Source organism: Carcharodon carcharias, chromosome 9, assembly GCF_017639515.1.
Source record: "Carcharodon carcharias isolate sCarCar2 chromosome 9, sCarCar2.pri, whole genome shotgun sequence".
NCBI lineage: Eukaryota > Metazoa > Chordata > Chondrichthyes > Lamniformes > Lamnidae > Carcharodon > Carcharodon carcharias.
This window is the reverse complement of record NC_054475.1, coordinates 16,963,153-16,986,770: the sequence shown is the minus strand read 5'-3', so window position 1 is coordinate 16,986,770 and position 23,618 is coordinate 16,963,153.

Below are 23,618 nucleotides of genomic sequence, written 5' to 3'. Positions count from 1 at the left end.
TATTTTATATATCCTACCGTCATTATAAGGTTCATTGGTTCTGTATAGTGTATAGTGGGTCAACGGACATGGTAGTGCTATAGCTTGGCATAGGCAGCATGAGGAGACATGGTGGGGGGCATAGCCTGACATGGGGGCATGGGGTGGCATGGATGGGACATGGGTAGTATGTGGGGGATGAGGGGTAAGGGCTGGAAAGCCTGTGTGTTTTTATTCTAACTGAGACAAATTCTCAGAGCACCAAGGCTGGCCTTTTAAGCAGCCTACCTTGGCACCCAGCAGTCTTTGTGGCTGCCTCCAAACTTCTTCCCAGGTCAGCTGGCCTGACTCCAGCCCACACCTACCCCCCCACGGCCCCCACCCCACCCCAACAATGAAGACCCTTGCCTTTGCAGGCACTTATACCTGAGGTGGAGGGGTTGGAATTTTCCTGACCCCTGCTTGAAGATTCAGGCTACCGTGTCAGGCTGTTACTTGACTGGGCTGTGGGACAGCGTTCCCAGCTTTGGCAGCAGGGCCCAGATGTTAATGAGGAGGAGTTTGCACAGTTGACTGGGCTATGTTTGCCATTGTCATGTTCTGATTCGATGCCGGAGTCGCAGTCAAGTGATCCATCCACGTAAAGACAGTCCAAATCCAATTTGTAACACTATTCCTTCTTTGCCGTCGGTTCAATGTATTGCCTGCTTGCATAAGCAAGCATTATTATAGAACCCTATCACATCAGTCAGAAACAGCCCAAAGCACATTCTAAACAATGAATCACCTTGAAGCACTTTGGCTGCTGTACGTTTACTGAGCCAAGCAGAAAAGGAAATTCCCACATTCTATCCTCACTCAGGCTGATCCCAGGCAGAGCCAGGAGTGGTATAAGCAGGACAATGGCCTCAGCACCACAGACTGAGGTGGGGTGAGGTGGTTGGTGGGGGGAGGGGGGGTGGTTGGTGCAGTGAGGCAGGGATTGAGGTGGGTGGGGGCGGGGGAGATAAATCAGCCAGGAATTCTGCTCCTGATCTCTAATCGATGACCCCTTTGGAAACGGTGCTTATGATTGGATACGAGTTGGGGAGGGAATTGTGAAACCTCCCATAGCCTAATATTCTAGCTTCTCAAATGAGGAAAGGCTACTTAGGCAAGGGGATAACACCCCCTGCTGTCCGGGGGAGCAGGGGAGAGTGGAGAAAGAAAGAGAAGGAAGAACAAAAGATTTCTGAAAGAATCATGCACGTTCCTCCTGATTGTTAAACAGTCAAAATGAAAGTCAGATAATCTCCTGAAATTTGCCTGCTATCAGTTACACCAGAAGCAATCTCAGTCTAACAGCAAGCTTCCAGTACAATAGGTTGACTGATGCATGCAGTTTGCTGTAAAGTATCAGAAGAACATCAGCACCTTTCCATTTAACACATGAGCACCTCTTACTAAAGAAATATAACTAGATCATTCTAATAGGGACTGATGTGTAAATATGTGGAGTTAAACATGAGCTGGGAATGCACTAGGAAAGGCAACCAGTGAACTCCAAGACTGCACGTCATCCTGCATGCTACAGAAAGCATTAGAAGTAGCAACTCAGGCTATAGAAACACAATCAGGGCACTGGGGGCTCCATTTCTTCAGGGATAGGATTTGTAAGCAGAGAAGTTACATTAAAATTGTTTAAAACCTTGGACAGACCACACTTGGAGTAATGTGTACAGTTCTCCATATTCACAGAATCACAGAATCACACAGTACAGAAGAGGCCCTTTGGCCCATCAAGTCTGCACCGACACGTGAGAAACACCTGACCTACCTACCTAATCCCATTTACCAGCACTTGGCCCATAGCCTTGAATGTTATGATGTGCCAAGTGCTCATCCAGTTACTTTTTAAAGGATGTGAGGCAATCCACCTTCACCACCCACCCAGGCAGCGAATACCAGACCATCACCACCCTCTGGGTAAAAAAGTTTTTCCTCACATCTCCCCTAAACCTCCTGCCTCTCACCTTGAACATGTGTCCCCTCGTGACTGACCCTTCAACTAAGGGGAACAGCTGCTCCCTATCCACCCTGTCCATGCCCCTCATAATCTCGATCAGGTCATCCCCTCAGTCTTCTCTGCTCCAACAAAAACAACCCGAGTCTATCCAACCTCTCTTCATTACTTAAATGTTTCATCCCAGGCAACATCCTGGTGAATCTCCTCTGCACCCCCTCCAGTGCAGTCACATCCTTCCTGTAATGTGGCGACCAGAACTGCACACAGTACTCCATTATAAGATATAGAAACACTGAAGAAGGTGCAAAAGGGTTTTAACAGTTTATAATTTATTTGAAAGTTTATAATTATCAGGAAAGATTGAACCAGCTGGAATTCTTCTCTTGAGCAAAGAAGACTGAGGGGTGATCTAGTAAAGGTCTTTAAAATTATGAATATGTTTGACAGGCTAGATGTGGAGAATATGCTTCACCTGTGGGCGAGATCAGAACTAAGTCAATAAATATAAGACAGTCACTAATAAATCCCATAGGGAACTCAGCGCAAACATCTTTACCCAGAGATAGGTAAGAACGTGGAACTCATTACCACAGGGAGTTGAAGCAAATACCAACAAAGCATTCAAGGGGGAGCTAGACAAGCACAGGAGGAAAAAAACAATAAAAAGTTATGATGTTAGGGGTAAGAGGAAGCAGAGTGGGAAGAGGCTTGTGTTGAGCATGAATACAGGTACAGACCAATTGGGCATAATGGCCAGATTCTATGCTGTTGACTGTTGACACTTGCCTGGATGAGTGCAGTTCCAACAACATTTAGGAAGCCTGACACCATCCAGGACAAAGGGCCCGCTTGATCAGCACCACATCCACCACCTTCAACATTCACTCCCTCCACCATCGATACATAGTGGCAGCAGTGTGTACCATCTACAAGATGTACTGCAGCAACTCATCAAGGCTCCTTACACAGCACCTTCCAAACCCACAACCTCTACCACCTAGAAGGACAAGGGCAGCAGATACATGGGAACACCAAACCACACACCACCCTGATTTGGAAATATCTCACCATTCCTTCACTGTCACTGAGTCAAAATCCTGGAACTCCCTCCCTAACAGCACTGTGGGTGTACCCGCACCACATGGACTGCAGCAGTTCAAGAAGGTGGCTCACCACCACCTTCTCAAGGGCAATTAGGGATGGGTAACAAATGTAGGCCTAGCCAGCAACACCCACATCCCACGAAAGAATAAAATAAAACTAATATATCCATTTATATCATAGTTGTGTTCCACACAATGCTGCTCTTACTGCAATGGCAAACTCAGCAGCCATTCTGTACCAGTGACAGTCCAGAAGCAGCAACAATAAATGACCGCTTCATTAGTTTTAGCATGAGGGAAACATATTGGTCATGGGCTGCCCTGCTGTTCTTCCAATGGCATCATGGGGAACTTTAACATTCAACCTTCATTGCCTGAAGAGACATGCAGGACCCTATATATAGTGCCATCCAAAAGACATGCTTCTGACAGTGTAGCACTACCTCAGTAATGGCCCTGGGAACGACAGCTCAGATCTCACTTTGGGGCTTAAAGGCAAGAGTTCTTTCTAAATGAACTCAGCGGACTCATAACCCACCAGGTGATCATTTTCTGCTCACGTTACTTACACAAGTTTGCATAATTTCAGGAAAAACATCAAAGTTGGTACAGGGTGATTGATGGGTCAGGTTGCCTGTCATAATGGTTTAATCTTGATAAGATAAGGGGAGAAGATTCCATTTTTGGAAACTAATAACTGAATTGAAGAGCAGCTTGAAGGTCAAAGGCAATGTATAAATAAGAATGTTAGATTGTGTCCAGTACTATTTCCTTCAGGAGTCTAACAGTTAAAGGAACCAAAGTAAACCAGGGCAGGGTAAACCCAGTGCTGCTGAACTCAGAAGTGAGCCTCACTCAACAGGAGTAAGGATCAGTGGCTGGAGTGCAGCAGTGTAACACTGATTGCCTTTAGGCATGGCTGCCTTCTGAAGGTTGCCACATAGGAACATTAGGAACAGGAGGGGGCCGTTCAGTGCCAATGGCCTGTTAGTTTTGAACAGCAGTAGACCATTCAGTCTCTCGCTCCTGCACCATCATTCAATTAGGTCGTAGCTGATCTGCATCTCAACTCCATTTTACCACCTACCTCTTGATCGCCTCTCCAACAAAAATCTAACAATCTCATTCTTGCAAGTTCCAAGTGACCCAGTCATTCACAGCTTTTTGAGGGAAAGAGCTCCAAATCTCTACTACCCTTTTCGTGAAGAAATGCTTCTTGATTTCACTAGTGAATGGCCTAGCTCCAGTTTTGAGATTATATCCCTTAATTCTTGATTCCCCCACCAGAGAAAATAGTTCTCCATACCCACCCTATCAAATCCTTTAACCATTTTAAACACCTTGATCTGATCGCCCCTCAGTCTCCTAGGTTCTGAGCAATGCAAGCCAGGCACGTGAGTGTTGAATTTACCGTTACTAGAAAAGAAGGTGATGAGCAGTTTGTTGAAAACATACCCTAGCACCAGTTATTCAGTCTGAGAAATACAGAGGCATGTTCTACAGAATGAAGCCATTCACCCCGTTGCACCTGTGCTGGCTTTTTGCCACAGAAATGTTTGCAGAGTTGAACAAAAAGAGCTGACTAGCCCATTGTATAAACTGCAAAAACATAATCCTGATAACACCTCCTCGTATCGCAAAGTACAATACAAACAACAGATCAGAGTGAGATTCAAATTTGAATTATAAAAAGATCCATAAGGTATTGAGAATTACCTGGAAAAACTCAGCAGGTCTGGCAGCATCGGCGGAGAAGAAAAGAGTTGACGTTTCGAGTCCTCATGACCCTTCGACAGAACTGTTCCAGTTCTGTCGAAGGGTCATGAGGACTCGAAACGTCAACTCTTTTCTTCTCCGCCGATGCTGCCAGACCTGCTGAGTTTTTCCAGGTAATTCTGTTTTTGTTTTGGATTTCCAGCATCCGCAGTTTTTTTGTTTTTATCATAAGGTATTGAGCTCTGATAAGGCTGTAATTTTGAATGGAGTTATTGCAGTATAATGGCAGCTCTAAAACCATGCAATTAAATTGGCAAGCATCTTATCTCCAACTGTGAATAATCTGTGTTAAAGTAATTATTGGTTATACAACAAACTGCACATTACTCACTCTTTGATACCTTTAAGGTGATCTAAAAGTTTAATGAGTCATTATAACTGAGTTAGTTTATGTTAGATAATTCAAGAAAAATGATCACATAAATAACCCCTAAGGCCAAAGCAGGGCAGCAGGAGCCCGAGGAGAAGGTTACTCCAGAGTATATGATTATATGCAATCAGAAAACAGTTCAAATGTTTAAACATTCTTTTTAATGGGAAACTTATTCGCATGGGATCAGCAAAGTATCAGACTCCATCCCTCTTAGCCATTCAAATTTTTCAAATACTTATCCAATTCCCTTTTGAAAGTCATTATTGGATCTGCTTCCACCGCCCTTTCAGGCAGCAGGTTCCAAATCATAAGCAACTCTAAGCATGAAAATAATTCTCCTCATTTCCTCCGGTTGCCTTGCCACTTATCTTAAATCTGTGCTCTCTGATTATCTACCCTCCTACCTCCCTGTACCTACTCTATCAAAACCCTCACAATTTTGACCAACTCTATTAAACTTCCCCTTAATCTTCACTGCATTACTCAGAACAATCCAAATTTCTCCAGTCTCTCCACAATAGTGAAGTGCCTCATCTTGGTGTTTATTTGATAAATCTTCTTTGCACTGTCACCCAGGGCTTGACATCCATCCTAAAGTGTGGTGCTCAGAGTTTAACGTAATACTCCAGCTGAGATCCCACCAGTAACTTATATAGGTTTAGCATAAGTTCCTTACTTTTGAACTCTATAGAAACGTAAAAACATAGAAACTAGGAGCAAGAGAAGGCCATTTGGCCCTTCGAGCCTGCTCCACCAATCACCATGACCATGGCTGATCATCCAACTCAATAGCCTGCTCCTGCTTTCTCCCCATATCCTTTGATCCCTTTCGCCCCAAGAGCTATATCTAACTCCTTCTTGAAAACATACAATGTTTTAGCCTCAACTACTTTGTGTGGTAATGAATTCCACAGGCTCACCACTCTCTGGGTGAAGAAATTTCTCCTCATCTCAGTCCTAAACGGTCTACCCCATATCCTCAGACTGTGACCCCTGGTTCTGGACTTCCCCACCATCGGGAACATCCTTCCTGCATCTATCCTGTCTAGTCCTGTTAGAATTTTATAGGTTTCTGTGAGATCCCCCCCATTCTTCTGAACTCCAGCGAATATAATCCTAACCAACTCAATCTCTCCTCATATGTCAGTCCCGCCATCCCAGGAATCAGTCAGGCAAACCTTCACTGCACTCCCTCTATAGCAAGTATATCCTTCCTCAGATAAGGAGACCAAAACTGCACACAATATTCCAGGTGTGGTCTCACCAAGGCCCTGTACAATTGCAGCAAGAAACCCTGTTCCTGTACTTGAATCCTCTGGCTATGAAGGCCAACATACCATTTGCCTTCTTTACCGCCTGCTGCACCTGCATGCTTACCTTTAGCAACTGGTGTAGGAGGACACCCAGGTCTCGTTGCACTATCCCCTCTCTCAATTTATAACCATTCAGATAATAATCGGCCTTCCTATTTTTGCTACCAAAGTGGATAACCTCACATTGATCCACATTATACTGCATCTGCCATGCATTTGCCCATTCACTATGTGTCTATTTATAAAGGATCTCATGTGTTCTTTTAACAGTCTTCTCAATTTGGACAAACCAGAGAGATGATTATGATGATTATTATTATTATATTATTATAGCTTCTTCCTTCCTGTGTGAAAAGTGAGTTAATGGATTGACTATAGAAATCACTTCATTCTGCAACTGATTGAATTGCTGGGCAAAGTGGATGGAATGTTTGAGGTGGCATTTTTTATCAATCCCTCCGTCCTTATTGATAAAAGATACACAAAAATTCCAATGGACAGTAGAAAGTTCAATTTTCAACAAAAACTCTTCCCAAATCTTCTCGTTCTCCTTAAATCTTTGGGTCATTTTGGGATGAACTTATTGACTAGTTGGTTTCCATGCTTCACCAACACTGAAGAGACAGAGAGCCATTTTCTGCCAGTAAATTTGGCAATCTTTTCAAAATTTGGGGTCAAATTGCTTGACCTCATTGATAAAAAACTGATAGAGACATTCTCTGTTAGTATCTCTCTGCCAGTGTCTCTCCATCGATGGAGACACTCTCTGCCAGTATCTCTGTGTTGTACACTCTCTGCCAATGTCTCCCTGCCAGTGTTTTTCTGCCAGTATACTCTCTACCAGTGTCTCTCCATTGACGGAGATACCTTCTGCCTGCACACTCTCTGCCAGTACATTCTCTGCCAGTGTCTCTCTGCCAGTAAGCTCCCTGACAATGTCTCTCTGCAAGTGTCTTTCTGCCAGTGCACACTCTGCCAATACATTTTGTGTCAGTGTCTCTCTGCCAGTACACTCTCTGCCAGTGTCTCTCTGCCAGTACACTCTTTGCCAGTGTCTCTCTGACAATACAGTCTGCCAGTGTCTTTTTCCCAATGTCTCTCTGCCAGTGTCTCTCCATTGAGAGAGAAACTTTCTATCAGTACAATCTCTGCCAGTACACTCTCTGCCTGTGAGTCTCTACCAATACACTCATTGCCAATGTCTGTCTGCCAAAGTCTCTCTGCCAGTACATTCTCTGCCAATGTCTCTCCATTGACGGAGACCCTCTCTACCAGTTCAGTCTCTCCCAGTACATTCTCTGCAAGTGTCTCTCTGCCAGTACATTCCCTGACAGTGTCTCTCTGCCAGTGTCTATCTGCCAGTACACTCTCTGCCAGTGTCTCTCTGTCAGTACATTCTGTGTCAGTGTCTCTCTGTCAATTTACTGTCTGCCAGTGTCTCTGCCAATGTCTCTCTCTGCCAGTTTCTCTCCATTGATGGAGACAATCTCTGCCAGTACATCCTATAATCCAGTTATTAAAGGCCCAATCCAATCTGTTGTGATGTGGCTCAGAATAATGACAAAACTCTGTTTTTGCCATGGAAATCCAGTTCGACAAAACACCAGGATGACAGAGTCAAGGCCCCACTCTCTTTAAAAAGGTCTTGATGACTGGACACCTACATTAAGGTGAAAAGGGAAGAATATTTGACTAATTGATTAACTCATTTAAGAAACAGTTTGGCCCTATAGTAGGGAGTTATTAGAGCTAGTATACTGAAAGGATGAAATCAAATGGGCCAATGTCATGTGATCGTGAGAATGGATTGGAATATTCCATAGAAAGTATGACTGGGACAACCCGAGGGAGATGGGGCAGTCCAGTTCCCTTTCAACACTTATCTTCCCTGTATTAACATAAAACTTGAGCTCATCCGAAACTCCTGTGCCCACACCCTAACTTGCACGAAATCCCATTCAGCCATCACTCTTGTGCTCACTGACACACAGTGGCTCATGGTCTAGAAACACCTCGGATTTAAAATCCTCATAGGTGTTTCTCAAATCCCTCCACAACCTCGCCCCTCCCTATTTCTCTAACCTCCTCCAGACCCACAACTTTCCGAGCTCCCTGCACCTCTCCAATTCCAGTCTCATGAGCATCTCCAACTTTAGTCACCCCCAACAGCATTGGCAGTCATACCTTCAGTTGCCTGAACCCTAACGCTCTGAATTCCCTCCCGAAACTTCTCCACCTCGCTACTTTCACTCCCTTACCCCTGTGACCAAGATTTTGGCCACTTGTGCTAATATTTCTTTGGCCAGAATCTTTAGCTTGTCAGGCAGGCACACACCCGAGTGAGCATACAATGGCGCGCGATGGCATCAGACGAGTGTCCCGATATTTCAGTCGGTGGGCACGCGCGGGAGTCAGCAGCACGCCTGCCGACCACTAACAGGCCTATTAAGCCCCAATTAAATGTAACTTTTCGTTGTCCATCCAACTTTACGGCTGGTGGACAGGTGAAAAGGCCAAGCAGCCTTTGCACTCTTTGGGAAACCTCAACAATGGGCAGGATGAGGTTTCCATAAGCAAATAAAAATTAAATAAAAATTTTAGCTTTTCATTGATAACATGTCCCTGCTCATGTAACAGAGGGGACTTTTTTTTAAAAACATTTTTGCGTTCTTTATTTTTGATTTTTTTATATCTTCAGCTTCCTGAGGCAGCTCTGTGTGAAGTTCCCCACTCAGTCTTCCCCACCCCCCCACCTCCCAACGCCCCCACACAGGCAGCGCTGAGCGCCAGCGTGAAACCACAGACACGGTAAATAACAGACCGTCACGCTCCACATTGTTTTAGGTTGTGGGGTGTCTTAATGAGCTGAGTGATGTACAAGTGGCTGAGCTCCGATCGCAGGCAGCGCTCGGCTTCCCAACCACTCCCGCCCTCCCCTGCCGAGCCTGCCCGACGAGGGCAAATTCCTGGCCTTTATGCGGCTCAGTTCAAATTTTTGCCAGATAACGCTCCATTGAAACCCTTTTGGAATACTTTACTACGTTATAGGTGCCGTATAAATGCAAGTTGTTGTTGCATGTGAAGTTCTTCTCTGAGGGATAAGCTAGGCTGTTATATAAATGCATGTCTTTCTCTCTTTCCTTCTCCCCACTCTTTAAATAACAGACCGTCACGCTCCACATTGTTTTAGGCTGTGGGATGTCTTAATGAGTTGAGTGATGTACAAGTGACTGAGCTTCGATCTCTTCTTTCTGATTAAGCAGGACAAACATCATCCGAATCCTCTTCCACAGGGAAACACCATCAATTCACAGAACACTGCAGAAAATTATTCAGCAAGAAATTGAGATTCATTACCTTGACTGTTTGTAAACTTCATGATCAATCAGTAGAGGGCAACATCGGTTTTGGTATTAGAAATTGGGTCACATTTTGCATCAGGCTGACCCAGAGCCTCTGGAGACAGAGAACCAGGTTCAGAGATTATACAAAGATGCAGGAACAGGTTTACCATGGGTGGCGGGGGATAAATTATACAGATTTACAGATCAGCATCTGAACTGTACAGGCCCGACGGCAAGTGAGGGTGATGCTGAGAGCAGGGAACAGGCACGACGGGGGCCTAGGTGGGTTTGACTTTGTGTAGGAGGAAGCTCGCAAATCACTTGAGAGAAATGGAGGGGCAATGCTGGCATGTGACAAAGGACCAGATGAGGTTTTCAGCAGCAGAAGGTTGAGATACCTTTGGGAAGCTGGGGGAGGTGATTTTGCAGGGAATTAATCAGAGATTAGAAACTCAATTTAGGGTTAACTGGGGCACCAGGATGGCAGCACATCATTGGATACAACATGAACGAGCAGCCAGGAAAGGGAAATGGAAGCAGGGCTGAGATGCCAAGGAGGAGATGTGCAGGATGGCTGTGGACCTACTGATGTCACCTTATGTCAGGTCAGGACTGGAACTGGATGCCATCCATAGTTGAAAAACTTGACAACCTTTGTAAAAGAAGTAACACCTTTAATGAAGAAATTGAGGTGTTAATTGGATTAGGGAATTAAAATACACAATGCAGCATTTGAATCATTGCTAAATAGCTAATCAACAGAGAAAGTGCAGGACAAAAGCAGAAATACCTGGAAAAACTCAGCAGGTCTGGCAGCCTTGGCAGAGAAGAGCAAAGTTGACGTTTCGAGTCCTCATGGCCCCACTCAAAACGTCAGCTTTGCTCCTCTCCGCCGATGCTGCCAGACCTGCTGAGATTTTCCAGGTATTTCTGTTTTTGTTTTGGATTTCCAGCTTCCGCAGTTTTTTGTTTTTGTCTTTATCTATGAGAAAGTGCAGGAATTCATTCAAGGGCCTTGGATTTCCTTATTGTTGGAGGGCAGCCAAACAGCCAGCCACCTATAAACTCCAGACAAGTTAATAACTGACATGACCCTCGACAATTCTTAAGTTTGATAAGAATTATTTAAAAATTTGTTTTTCTGTAAAACAATGGACAGAGCTTGCCTGGTAACAGCTGAATTTTCTTAAAAAGCCAACACAGCCTGGAAGGGTATAAGTCAGCCATCTTAGGACACAAGCGGTTCTAAATTAGAATTCCCCTAAAGGTTTGAAACATAGACAGTTCAAACTATTAAGAAATTATAATGGATTGTAAGTATAATCTTCTTTAATCAACATTTGTTTGCATATCCAAATTGTTTATTAAGGTGGATTCAAAAATTGTAAGTCACCTTAAGTAAAATTGTCATGTTATAACTAGCTTTAATTACCATCTATTCTGTGACATAGTTTTCATTACTATAATGTAAACTATAATTGGTTCTTACACTAAATATTCATAAACAAATATATAAGAGCTGTAGTCTCATACTTATATCCTCATGAGCTCACATATAGATAACAATATCCTAGAATTCTAAATTAAGATTCTAAGGTTCTGTTGAAGGGTCATGAGGACTTGAAAGGTCAACTCTTTTCTTCTCCGCCGATGCTGCCAGACCTGCTGAGTTTTTCCAGGTAATTCTGTTTTTGTTTAAGATTCTAGGTGCTGATTTGGCAAACTTAAAAAGAGTTTATTCTGCAATAATACACCTGTTAATATAATATACCCTGAGATAACTTTGCTGGTATGGAAACTGCTAGCTGGTCATTTCTATAACTGGTCAAGCTGACTAAGTTCCTTTAATGATCTGAAATTTCTTTTAGTTAAGGTTTTAAGCTAACAGTAAGTTCAAGCGGGTAGGCTTATATTGCCAGGGGTAAAGATAGTAGAACCATTAACACCTTCACCATTTACGTTTACAAATGAACAATGGATACTGGGGGGAGATACCAGAGAGCAGACAATGCCCTTGGGAATGTATCCCAGCAAGGATCAGCAACTCTTGGCATTATTTAATCTGATAATATTCCACTTATGGTGGCCGTGCCTTCAGTGGTCTGGGCGCTAGACCTGATACTTGCTGAGGCTGAACATAACCTCCTTGCTCATATACTCTATGCCCCTATTAATAAAGCCCAGAATACTGTATGCTTTATTAGCCACTCTCTGAACCTGCCGCCTTTTATGACTTATGCACATATATGCCCAGGTTCCTCTGCTCCTGAACCCTGTTTAGAGTTGTACACTTTATTTTGTATTGTCTCACCATGTTCTTCTTACCAAAATGAAACACTTTACATTTCTCTGCATTGAACTTTATCTGCCACCTGTTCACCTTTTGACGTTCTGCACTACCCTCCTCAGAGTTCACCATGTTTCCAAGTTTTGTATCATCTGCAAATTTTGAAATTGTGCCCAGTACACCAAGATCTGAGTCATTAATATACATCAGGAAAAGCAGGGATCCCAACACTGACCCCTAGGGAACTCGACTACAAACCTTACTTCAGCCCGAAAAACATCTATTAACCACTACTCTCTGTTTTCTGTCTCTCAGCCAATAACACTCCTGTGAAGGGTTTAGGACATTCAATTACTCTAAAAGTGCAATAAAATATAAGCTGTTGTTTTTGAGACATTTTTTATTGTGTTAAAAATGTTATATAAATGCAATATAAATGTTGTTGTAGGGGAGAAAATAATTCATAAACTGAGTAGAACAATGCAGAATTTGATTGCGATAGGTTTGAGGGGCGAAACAGCCTTTGGTTATTTTCAACAGAACTGTAAACACAAGATCAGAAACGTGACCCAGGCAGAATCAAACACTAGCCAGCAGATTAAAATAATCACACAATCACAGGTAAATAAGTGACATCTATTTTTAGAGGAAGCTTCTTCATACTTCACCATTTGCTGCTGTAAACAACTCACAGCTCAGAATTCATTTGAATAAAGAGCTTCCCAAAGGTTGAGAACCTGCAATAAATCTGTATGAAAAGGAATTATGTTAGTTGTCAGCACCAGACAAGGTGAAGTATAATGCACTTTGACATGGATAGTTATCAACCAAAAAAGACAGTGACTGAATCTTTCTCCAAACTGTTGAGCTTGATGAGAGGTAGTCGATCCTTTGTGTCACAGAAATGTGAGTGAAGCGCTTGCATTTGTTCTTCTAACTTTAAATAAAAGTCTTTCTGGACTAGAGGAAGTCAAATTATTTTAAGTGGACCACACTCACCACGCTCCACTCCCTCCCCGGTAACATAGGGCTGAATTTTCCCAGCCCTTTGGAGACTCACTGAGAGGCAGCAAGGCTGGCAATGTAACGGAGAAGGTATCAGGATGGGGAACCTGCTGTTGTCCCACTGCCGCCATGACCCCCTGCGGAATGCCGACAGCGATGTCCCAGGACTGAGATGATTAACCTCCAACAACCACAAACACCTCCCTTTCTGCCAGGTACGACTCCAACCAGCGGAGAGCTTTCCACCTGGTTCCCATTGGGCCGTAGCTTCCTCGGAATGGCAATCGGCGTCGGACTGCCACTCCGTGCCCACTTACCTATGCCAAATTTCTTCCGTGCACTGGCTGCTGTAAAGCTGTTAAGTTTAAAGTCCCATTGAAATTGATGGGCCGGGGAGAAGGTAAGTGCCTAAGGTAAGTGAAAACGATTTTGGGGGTGGGGGTGTTCGGAGGTCGAGTGGGGATGGGATGAGGGGATTGGACATCAAGGGTGATTTGGGGAGTCGGACATCAGGAGGAGGTGCAGCAGACGGGACATTCGTGGGGTTGGGGAGGGAGGTGGGTCAGACATCGGGAAGGCTGGTGGGATGATCAGACATCAGGAGGGGGTGGAGCAGGCTGGACATTTGGGGGGTGGGGGGCTGAGGGGCGGACATCTGGAGCAAGTGGGGTGGGTGTTAGACATCGGTGGGGTTGTGGGGCATCGGGCATCGAGAGGGGGCGGAGCGGGCTGGACATTCAGGGGGGAGTCAGACATCGAGGTGGGGGGGAAGTTGGGGGGGGGGAGGTGGGGTCGGACATTTGGGGGGATGGGGGTTTGTAATTTTGGGGAGTGTGGGTTGGACATGGCGGGATTGGGGGGTCAGGTCGGTGGGGGGTAAGACTTAGGCCCGTGGGAGAGGGCTGTCGTGTGAGGAGTCCAGTGCGGGTGGGGGAATCCCATGGGGAGCTCAGCAGATGGGGAATACCGTACGGCTGTGCTGTGTTTAGTCAGGGAAGGGAGAGTCCCTGGTGGGTGGGGGGGGGGGGGGGTGTGGAATGGTGAAGGAGGGGGGATTAGGTTTGATGTGGGGGGAGTCCAGTGGGGGTATCAGTCTGGGTCTTTACAATAGTTGCTCAGAAGTTAGAAGAGGTTTTAATTCTTGTAACTTTTTCTGGGTAACTATTGGTATAATCTTGGCAGAACCATCCAAAGTTTGCGATTCAAACCTCATTTTCAGGTGGTTCCCAGCGCAGTGCAATTGTCCAGAGGAAGTGTGCACTTCTGGTCAGTTGCTGTGCAAACCTTTACCCAGGAGCTTCCCAGAGAGATTCCTCAGCGCATCTTTGGTGTACCCTCTAAATCCAACATTAGGGATCTCAGAGGTTACGGCCCAAATATGGCCCAGTTTTGCTAGGGCTCCTTGATGTCACTCTCGGTCAAATGCTGCCTTGGTGTCAAGGGCAGTCACTCTCACCTCAACTCTGGAGTTCAGCTCTTTTGTCCATGTTTAGACAAAGACTGTAATGAGGTCAGGAGCTGTGTGGCCCCAGTGTAACCCAAACTCAGTGAGCAGGTTATTGCTGAGGAAGTGCCGCTTGATAGCACTGTCAACGACCTCTTCCGTCACTTTACTGATGATCGAGAGTAGACTGATAGTAGTAGTAGGAAGGTAGTTTGGCGGGTTGGATTTGTCCTGCTTTTTGTGGACAGGACATAACAGGGCAATTTTCCACATCATTGGTAGATGCCAGTGTTGTAGCTGTACTGGAACAACTTGGCTAGGAGCACAGAAACTTCTGGAGCACAAATCTTCAGTACTATTGCCGGAATATTGTCAGGGCCCATAGCCTTTGCAGGATACAGCGCCTTCAGCCATTTCTTGATATTAGGTAGAGTGAATCAAATTGGCTGGAGACTGGCATCTGTGATGCTGGAGACCTCTGGAGGAGGCCGAGATGGATCATCCACTCATCACTTCTGGCTGGAGATGTCTGAAAATGCTTCAGCCTTGTCTTTTGCACTGATGTTTGTGGAGTGTCCTCCACCAGTGAGTTATTTAATTGTCCATCACCATTCACGACTGGATGTGACAGGAATGCAGAGCTTAGGTCTGATCCATTGGTTGTGGGATCATCCTTAATCCAGAGGGGCTGCCGAAGAAGAAGAGAAAGAGGGGAGAGAGAGATGGAGGAAACAGAGAGTAGGCATAAATGGGTCATTTTTGAGTTGGCATGATAGAGCAAGTGAAATGCCACAGGGGTCAGTTCTGGGGCATTAACCATTTATAATCTATATTAATTACTTGGATGACGGGATTAAATGTATGTTTGCTAAATTCACTGATGAAAGGGGATATGGATAGTTTAAGTGAGTGGGCAAAAATTTGGCAGATAGAATATAATATGGGAAAATGTGAACTTGTCCACTTTGGCAGGGAGAATAAAAAAGCAAAATATTATTTAAATGTGGAGAGATTGCAGAACTCTGGGGTACAGAGGGATCTGGATGTCCTGATACATGGATTGCAAAAAATTAGTATGCAGGTGCAGCAAGTGATAAGGAATGCAAATGGTATGTTGTCATTTATTGCAAGGGGAATGGAATATAAAAGTAAGGAGGTTTTGCTACAGTTGGTTAAGATATTGGTGAGGCCACATCTAGAGTATTGTGTATAGTTTTGGTCTCCTTGTTTAAGAAAGAGCATAATTCTTTCAAGGACAGGTTGGGCTTGTATCCATTGGAGTTTAGAAGAGTGAGACATATTAAAACATATAATTTCCTGAAGGGACTTTGGAGGCTGTAAGGATGTTTCCCCTTGTGGGAGAGACTAGAACTAGGGGACATGATTTAAAAATAAAGGGTCTCCTATTTAAGTTGGAGATGAGGAGAAATTTCTTCTCTCAGAGGGTCGTTGGTCTGTGAAACTCTCTTCCCCAGAGAGCAGTAGAGGCAGAGTCAATGAATATTCTTAAAGCTGAATTAGATAGCTTCTTGATTGACAAGGGAGTCAAAGGATATTGGGGTTAGGAAGGAAAGTGGATTTGAGGCCACAATCAGATCAGCCATGAATGGCGGAGCAGGTTCAAGAGGCTGAATAGCCTACTTCTGATCTTAATTTATAGGACAGAACTTTGCCCTTGTCGAGCAGGCACCAGCGTGAAACACGCGCTGCAGCGCTGCCAGGGTGGAGGCCAGAGGAGTGCGAGCGCTATATTCATGCATACATGCAGGTATGTGCAGTAAAAGCTCCCTGAGGCAGCAGAAGATTCTTAACAATATCAATAAAGAATTTTAAAATAATGAAAACATGTTCCCTCATGTGACTCTGTCACATGAGCAGGGACATGTAAAATACGAGTGCAAAAAGGTTTTTTTAAATCACTGGACGAAACCTCATCCCGCCCGTGGTTGAGGATTCCCCAAAAATGCAAAGGCCGCTTGGCCTTTTTGCCCGCCCACCAACCAAACGGTTGGACAGGCAGCGAAAAATTCAAGTCAATTAGTTTCTTAAGAGCCTTAATAGGCCGCTTAATTGTCGGCAGGCGCACTGCCGACTCCTGCGAATGCCCGGCGATCGAAACATTGCGTGAGTGCTCCCCCGATGTCATCGCGCGTCATTTTACACTTGCTGGGGTTGGGCGTGCGCCCACCAGATGAGCGCAATATTCTGCCCGCATATTTGTATGTTCGTATGAGAGAAATGGAGAGGTTTAGGCAGCCAATTCCAGAGCTTAGGGTTGACACAGCTGAAGGCACGGCTGCCAACGGTGGAGCGATTAAAAACAGGAATCTTAAGAGGTTGGAATTGGAGGAGTGCAGAGAGCTCAGAGCATTACAAGGGGGTGGGAGACATTACAGAGCCAGGGAGGGATGAGATCAGGGCAGGATCCTCAGGACTGATTCACTGCATCTAATTTGACTCTCACACTCTTTCACACTAAATATGTGCCTCTGCATCTTGTATGCAGTCTGTAGCCAGCATGTATATCATCTTCCGGATGTAGTTAATCAGTTATTGAAATTGTATTTAAATTGCACAGGAGTTGCCTGTGGGGGCGGCATATTTTCTGAATGCAAATAGATTCACGAGCATATGTTTCACTCCCATTAACATTAGTGAATACAGTGCGATTGGAAATGTGTTCTATTTTCTGCTTGATTTATTTTCTCATTGTGTTAACTCTTTGAAAGCTGAATCCTCACCAGACAGAAATTTCAGTTCAGTCTGCTTGCAGTTGCAGTGCTGTGCTTAGGTTTGACTGGTTACTTATCAATCTTGGTTTGGTTTTCTATCCATTGTCTGTTCCTCGTGCAATTCTTCCTCTGTTTTCAGTGTACTGAATCATGCCAGTGGTGAGCAAGTCCAGCAATTCTCTCTTACCATGAAGGACCATTCCACACATCTAATTGTGATCTCCTAGCCTCCTGTCTGACGATTGCAATGCTTCCACTCTCCTAGTAAATCGTACTATCACAGTTTCTCACACTCGAGCATGAGAGAAAGCAAGAAACAGAAAGGCATTTAAATACTGATTCACAACCGCTGGATGTCTCAAAGTGCTTAGTCAATTAAGTACTTTTGAAGTGTAGTCACTATTTTAATGTAGGAAACTTGGCAGCCAGTATGTGCATGGCAAGCTCCTACAGACAGCAATTGATAATAGCCAGATAATCTGTTTAATGTGATATTGATTCAAGGGTAATTATTGGCCAGGGCACCAAGAACAAATCCCCTCTTCTTTTTCAAAATAGTGCCATATGGGATCATTTACATCCATCTGAGCAGGACCTCAGTTTAACATCTCATCCAAAAGACTGTGCAGTGCACCCTTGGTACTCCAATGGGTTTTAAAAAATTCTTTGATGGGACATGGGTGTCGCTGGCAAGGACAGAATGTGTTGCCCATCCCTAATTGCCCTTCAAGTGAATGCCTTGCTAGGCCAGTTCAGTGGAGACTCAACCACATTGACGTGGATTGGACTCACAGGTAGGCCAGGTTTCCTTCCCTAAAGGGACATTAGTAAACCAGGTGGGTTTTTACAACAATGGTTTCATGGTCACCTGTACTGAGGCGAGCTTTAATTCCAGATTTATTAATTAAATTTCATCAGCTTCCATAATGGGATTTGAACCCATGTCCACAGAGTATTAGGCTGGGCCTCTAATTACCAGGTCACTGACATCACTTTGCCAGGGTAGCAGCCTTGATTTTTATGTTCAAGCCCAAGAGTGGGGCTTGAACCCAGAACCTTGTAATTCAGAAGCAAGTGTGCTACCAAGCTCAGCCACAGGCAACACATAAGGAAGTAACCTGGAGAGAAGGCTCTCCCAGCATTCATAGCTCTAGCAAAAGCCTCCTATTAACTCCTCAATAAATTAAAAGAGAAGTATTTGATTTGTAGAAGAAATAATCATGTATCTTAGAAATATAAAATCATAGAAAATTTACAGCACAGAAAGAGGCCACTTTGTCCATCATGTCTGCACCAGCCGAGAAATGCCACAAATCCCACTTCCCAGCATTTAGCCTGTAGCCTGGCTAAAGGTTACAGCGCTTGAGGCGCATATCCAGACACCTTTTAAATGAGCTGAGAGGGTTTCTGCCTTTACTACCCTTTCAGGCAATGAGTTCTAGACCCCTACAACCCTCTGGGTGAAAAAAAAATTCCTCACCCCCGCCCCTCTAATCCTTCTACCAATTACTTTAAATCTATGCCCCCTAGTCACTGACTTTTAAAGTAAATAGGTCCTTCTCATCCACTCTATCTAGGCCCCTCACAATTTTGTACATCTCAATCAAATCTCCCCTCAGTCTCCTCTGTTCCAAGGAGAACAACCCCAGCCTATCCAATCTTTCCTCATCGCTGCAATTTTCCAGTCCTAACAATATCCTTGTAAATCTCCTCTGCACTCTCTCTAGAGCAATTACATTATTTCTGTAGAGGTGACTATTACTGCACACAACAGTCAAGTTGTGGCCTAACTAATGTTTTATATAGTTCCAGCATAACCTCCCTGCTCTTATATCCTATGCCTCGGCTAATAAACAAAATGATTCCATATGTCTTCTTAGCCACCTTTTCATCCTGTCCTGCTACCTGCCGGATTCTGTTGACATTCACTCCAAGGTCTCTCACTTCCTCTATACCCCTCAGTATCGTCCCATTTATTGTGTAATCTTTTGCCTTATTTGACCTCCCCAAATGCATCACCTCACACTTCTCTGGGTTGAATTCCATTTGCCATTTTTTTGCCCACCTGACCAATCCATTATATCTTAAAGTGCTTCACATGTGTGTTGCTTTAATGTGCGGTGATTTAGATATACACAGCAGCACAATCCTACGTACAAGAATTAAGTGAATGATACGTTAACAACACACATTTATATAGCACCTTTAATGGAGTAAAACATCCCACGGTACTGCACAGGAGCGTATACAATTTCAGATTGAGCTACGAGATATTAGAACAGATATTAGGACAGATGGCCCAAAGTTTGGTTAACGAGATAGGTTTTAAGGAGGGTCTTAAAAGAGGAGAAAGAGATAGAGAGATGTAGAGGTTTAGCGAGAGAATTTCAGACCTTAGGGCCCAGGCAGCTAAGGCATGGTCACCAATGGTAGAGTGATTAAAAAATCATACATGCCAAGATCCAGAATTGTAAAAGCCCAGATATTGTGGGGGGGGTGCAGGATGTTAGAGTTAGGGAAGGGTGAGACCAGGGAGGAATTTGGCTTTATTGGTGGCATTGATCATAGGAGGAATGGTGGCGAGGGTAAACATGGCCTTTGAGGGCTCTTAAGTCCAACTGAAACACTAGGACAGGTAGACAGGGATTCACTTAAGGGACAGCGATATCTCTGGCAATGCAGCACTGCCTCAGTACAGCAATGAGCTTCAGCCTAGATCAGGTCTTTGAGTTCTAATGTAGTGTTCGAACCGAAAATCTCCTTGCTCAGTGAGGAAACTGAGTCACACTGCATACAAAGGAAAGGGGAGAAAGATAAGAGATGAAGAGACCATAATAATCTCCATTGAAACAGCGGGCTGAATCTTCGGCTCTGTGAGCGGGGGCAGGGCCCACTCACCAAGGCGTAAAATGGCGCGGGGTGACGTTGGGCATGCGTCCCGACATCACCGCGCGTCATTTAGATTTTCAGTTCTGCGAGCCCACAGAACTGTCAAAGGCCTGTTAAGACCATTAATGAACTAATTAAGCCTATTGAGAAAGCTGCCCATCCAATCTTAAGGTTGGCGGGTGGGGCAGGCGAAGAGCCCAGGCGGCCTTCACATTTTTCATGGAACCTCAAGCACGGGCAGGATGGGGTTTCATGAAGGGTTTATAAATTAAATAAATTTTTTCATTAAAGTTCGTCGACATGTCCCAGCTCATGTGACGCTGTCACATCAGGGGACATGTCTTAAATTTTTTTCTTTTCTTTATTAAATTTTTGGAACTTAAACTAATCTCCCAGATGCAGCTCTGTGCCTGAGGGAGATTTGTGTGATCTTTCGGGCGCATACACGAAAGAGCACAAGCCCCAATTCAGGGAGCAGGCCCCAACCCCACTGCACAGGGAGCACTCAGCGCTTCTGGGCGTGTGGCACGCTGGGCAGGCCTTAATTGCCCTGCCCACGTAAAATGCTGGCGCAGACCTGATTGGGGGCGCCGATCAGGTCCACACCTGCCCCGCCCCCACACAACTCCCCAACCCCACCCCCCACAAACAGGGGGAAAATTCTACCCAGTATTTGTTCTCTTTTTCTCTTTTCTCATCAACGCATTCAGAAACCAGGAATTTGATTCCTGTCCAAATCATTGTGAGCTGGGGGAAGGCAAGACTCCAGGGACGGCCACTTGCTGCGCTGCTCACTGGACACTCAACTCCGGCAGCAGCACATCCAAATCTTTATTTCACCACAGAGAAGGAATGAACAGGTTTGTTTAAATGCTCTGGCTGAGAATGTCCACTAGGTGGGACTAATAGCCTAACCTCAGTTTCCAACACAGAGCACACATCAAAAATGTAAAACAAACTTTTCTTCTTTGCAATGCATTGTGCTAAAATTCAGCATGAGCATTTGTGAGATCCAGGTTCAACACTTGGGTAGGCCAAAAACACTTTAATCTCAGAAAATGGTTCATCTTCAAGGATTAAGAATATTTTGGAAGAATTTGTGTTTTTTAAAAGACACTGTGCCTTCAAGGGTTAATGCGAGGACTCTGGCTGCCGCTGTTCCTGGAAAAGACAGCATTTTACAAGAATTAGGCAGTTTTAAAGAAGCTGGAAACCTCTTGACCCTGGTGGACTGTTTACAAGGTGGTTTATGGCTTTGGGAAACTGTGTTTTAAAAGCTGCCAGGCTTTTTTGCTTTGGATGAAACAAGAAGGGTCAACTGTTTGGGTAAAGAAGACAACAGCTCCTTAAGCTTCTGACCCAGTCCAAAGCAAAAAGTGAATGGAAGTTGTTCCAAAGATGCTTTTGTTCTGAAATCAACTGACTACAAGTTTTCCTCCTGAGAAGTAGTGCGAGAGTTATCGATTGTTTTGCAGACCAGTGTCAAGACATCAACTGTATAACCTGGACACCATTTCAAGGACTCCACCATCTATCCTTTACTATTGAACCATTGGCTTTTAACCATTTGGCAGAATTCCTCTATTTTATTTTATTATTCTTTTAGTTGGTGTGTTTGTGTACATGTGTGAGAGTTAGGGTATTTAGAAAGAGTAATTATTGTGCTTACGTTTTCCTGCTGTATGTTTGCCTTTCTGCTTGACAAGTCTGGTTTTGTAACAAACTAATAATTTTGTTGTTTATTAAAGAAACCAGGACATTGAGTGGTCATTCTGAGATTAATAGATAAAGCACATATTTGGCCATAAAGCTAGCTGGAGAAATCATTAAATGTATGTTGTGACCCGTGGAGTAGTGAAACTAGAGACAGTGCACTCCTCCCATCCCAGTTGTAACACATATTTTTCTCAATAGATTCACAGTGCCAGCTGTGTTTCAGTCGGTAGTACTCTTGGCTCCGAGTCCATGAAGTTCTGATTCTGCAGTCCCACTCCACAGGCTCGTGTGTAAAATCCAGACTGCTGTTTGCAAAGTAACTGCAGGAGTGCTGCACGGTTAGATCATTTGTTAAACTGAAGCATCAGCTGGACGTAAATATCCCTATGGCACAATTTTGAAGGAAAGCATGGGAGCTTTCTCAAGTTTCCTGGCCACTATTTTTTTTTAATTAATTTACAGGATGTGAGTGTTGCTGGCTAGGCCAGCATTTATTGCCCATCCCTAATTGCCCTTGAGAAGGTGGTGGTGAGCTGCCTTCTTGAACCGCTGCAGTCCATGTGGTGTAGCTACACCCACAGTGCTGTTAGGGAAGGAGTTCCAGGATTTTGACCCAGTGACAGTGAAGGAACGGCGATATATTTCCAAGTCAGGATGGTGAGTGGCTTGGAGGGGAGCTGCCAGGTGGTGGTGTTCCCCATGTGTCTGCTGCCAATGGTAATTGGTGTCAGTTGAATTGTTCATTTTAAATCTGAGATAGATCATGGATTGATAAATTATCAATTTTTGTTATCCAAAGATAATAAATAAGGGATATAAGGGGCCAAGGCAGGATATGGGATTAGGTCACAGATCAGCCAAAACCTCAATGAATGGCAGAACAGGCTTGAGGGGTTAAACGGCCTTTTCCTATTCCTTTGTTTCTAGCTATTAATGAGTTAACAAGATGCTTATAAGTGTAAGATGAAGAAGGGTCAGGAGCGGGAGGGGCGTGGAGTTTTCAGTCGAACGTAAAAGCCTGTAAAGACCAATTGGGCCAAACAGCTTGTTTCTGTGCTGCAGTTTCATGTAAATCTAAAACCTCTGTGTCTAGGAGAAAGAGGTGCAGCTGTAGAGAAGACATAATAGAAGAATGTGGAATGTAAGTGGGAATGTATAGGGGAGGCAAGGCTGAATTCCCACCAGGAACAGTATAAATGTGAAGCAGTCAAATGAATATCAAGACAGTACCTGAGCTCTTTTCTACATAGCTGCTAAAGTGAGTATTCTGGAACCTTAGCACCCTGTATAAAGTTTTAAGTCCATGCTTTTAATGATATGCATATGCATCAAGCCTTATACTCAGAGTTGTGATTTTGATTTGTTCACCAACAAACTAAGATCAGCCCCTTACAAATTTCCAGGATCAGGAAATTCAAATAACAAACTAAAGAAAGAGAAGAAAAGAGAAACCCTCGCTGCTCTTCAGATAAAGACATGGGATTGTGAATGGGTACCACTGGGTCAAGCAAATTAAATCTCAGTTTAATCTTTCATCCAAACAAATGGTAATATGGAAAATGAAACATTTTTCATCTGAAACATAACGTGGTGTTGGGTTTTTAAAAACCCTGCTACAGTATGCAAGGAATTGAAAAACAGCTTCACGTAAT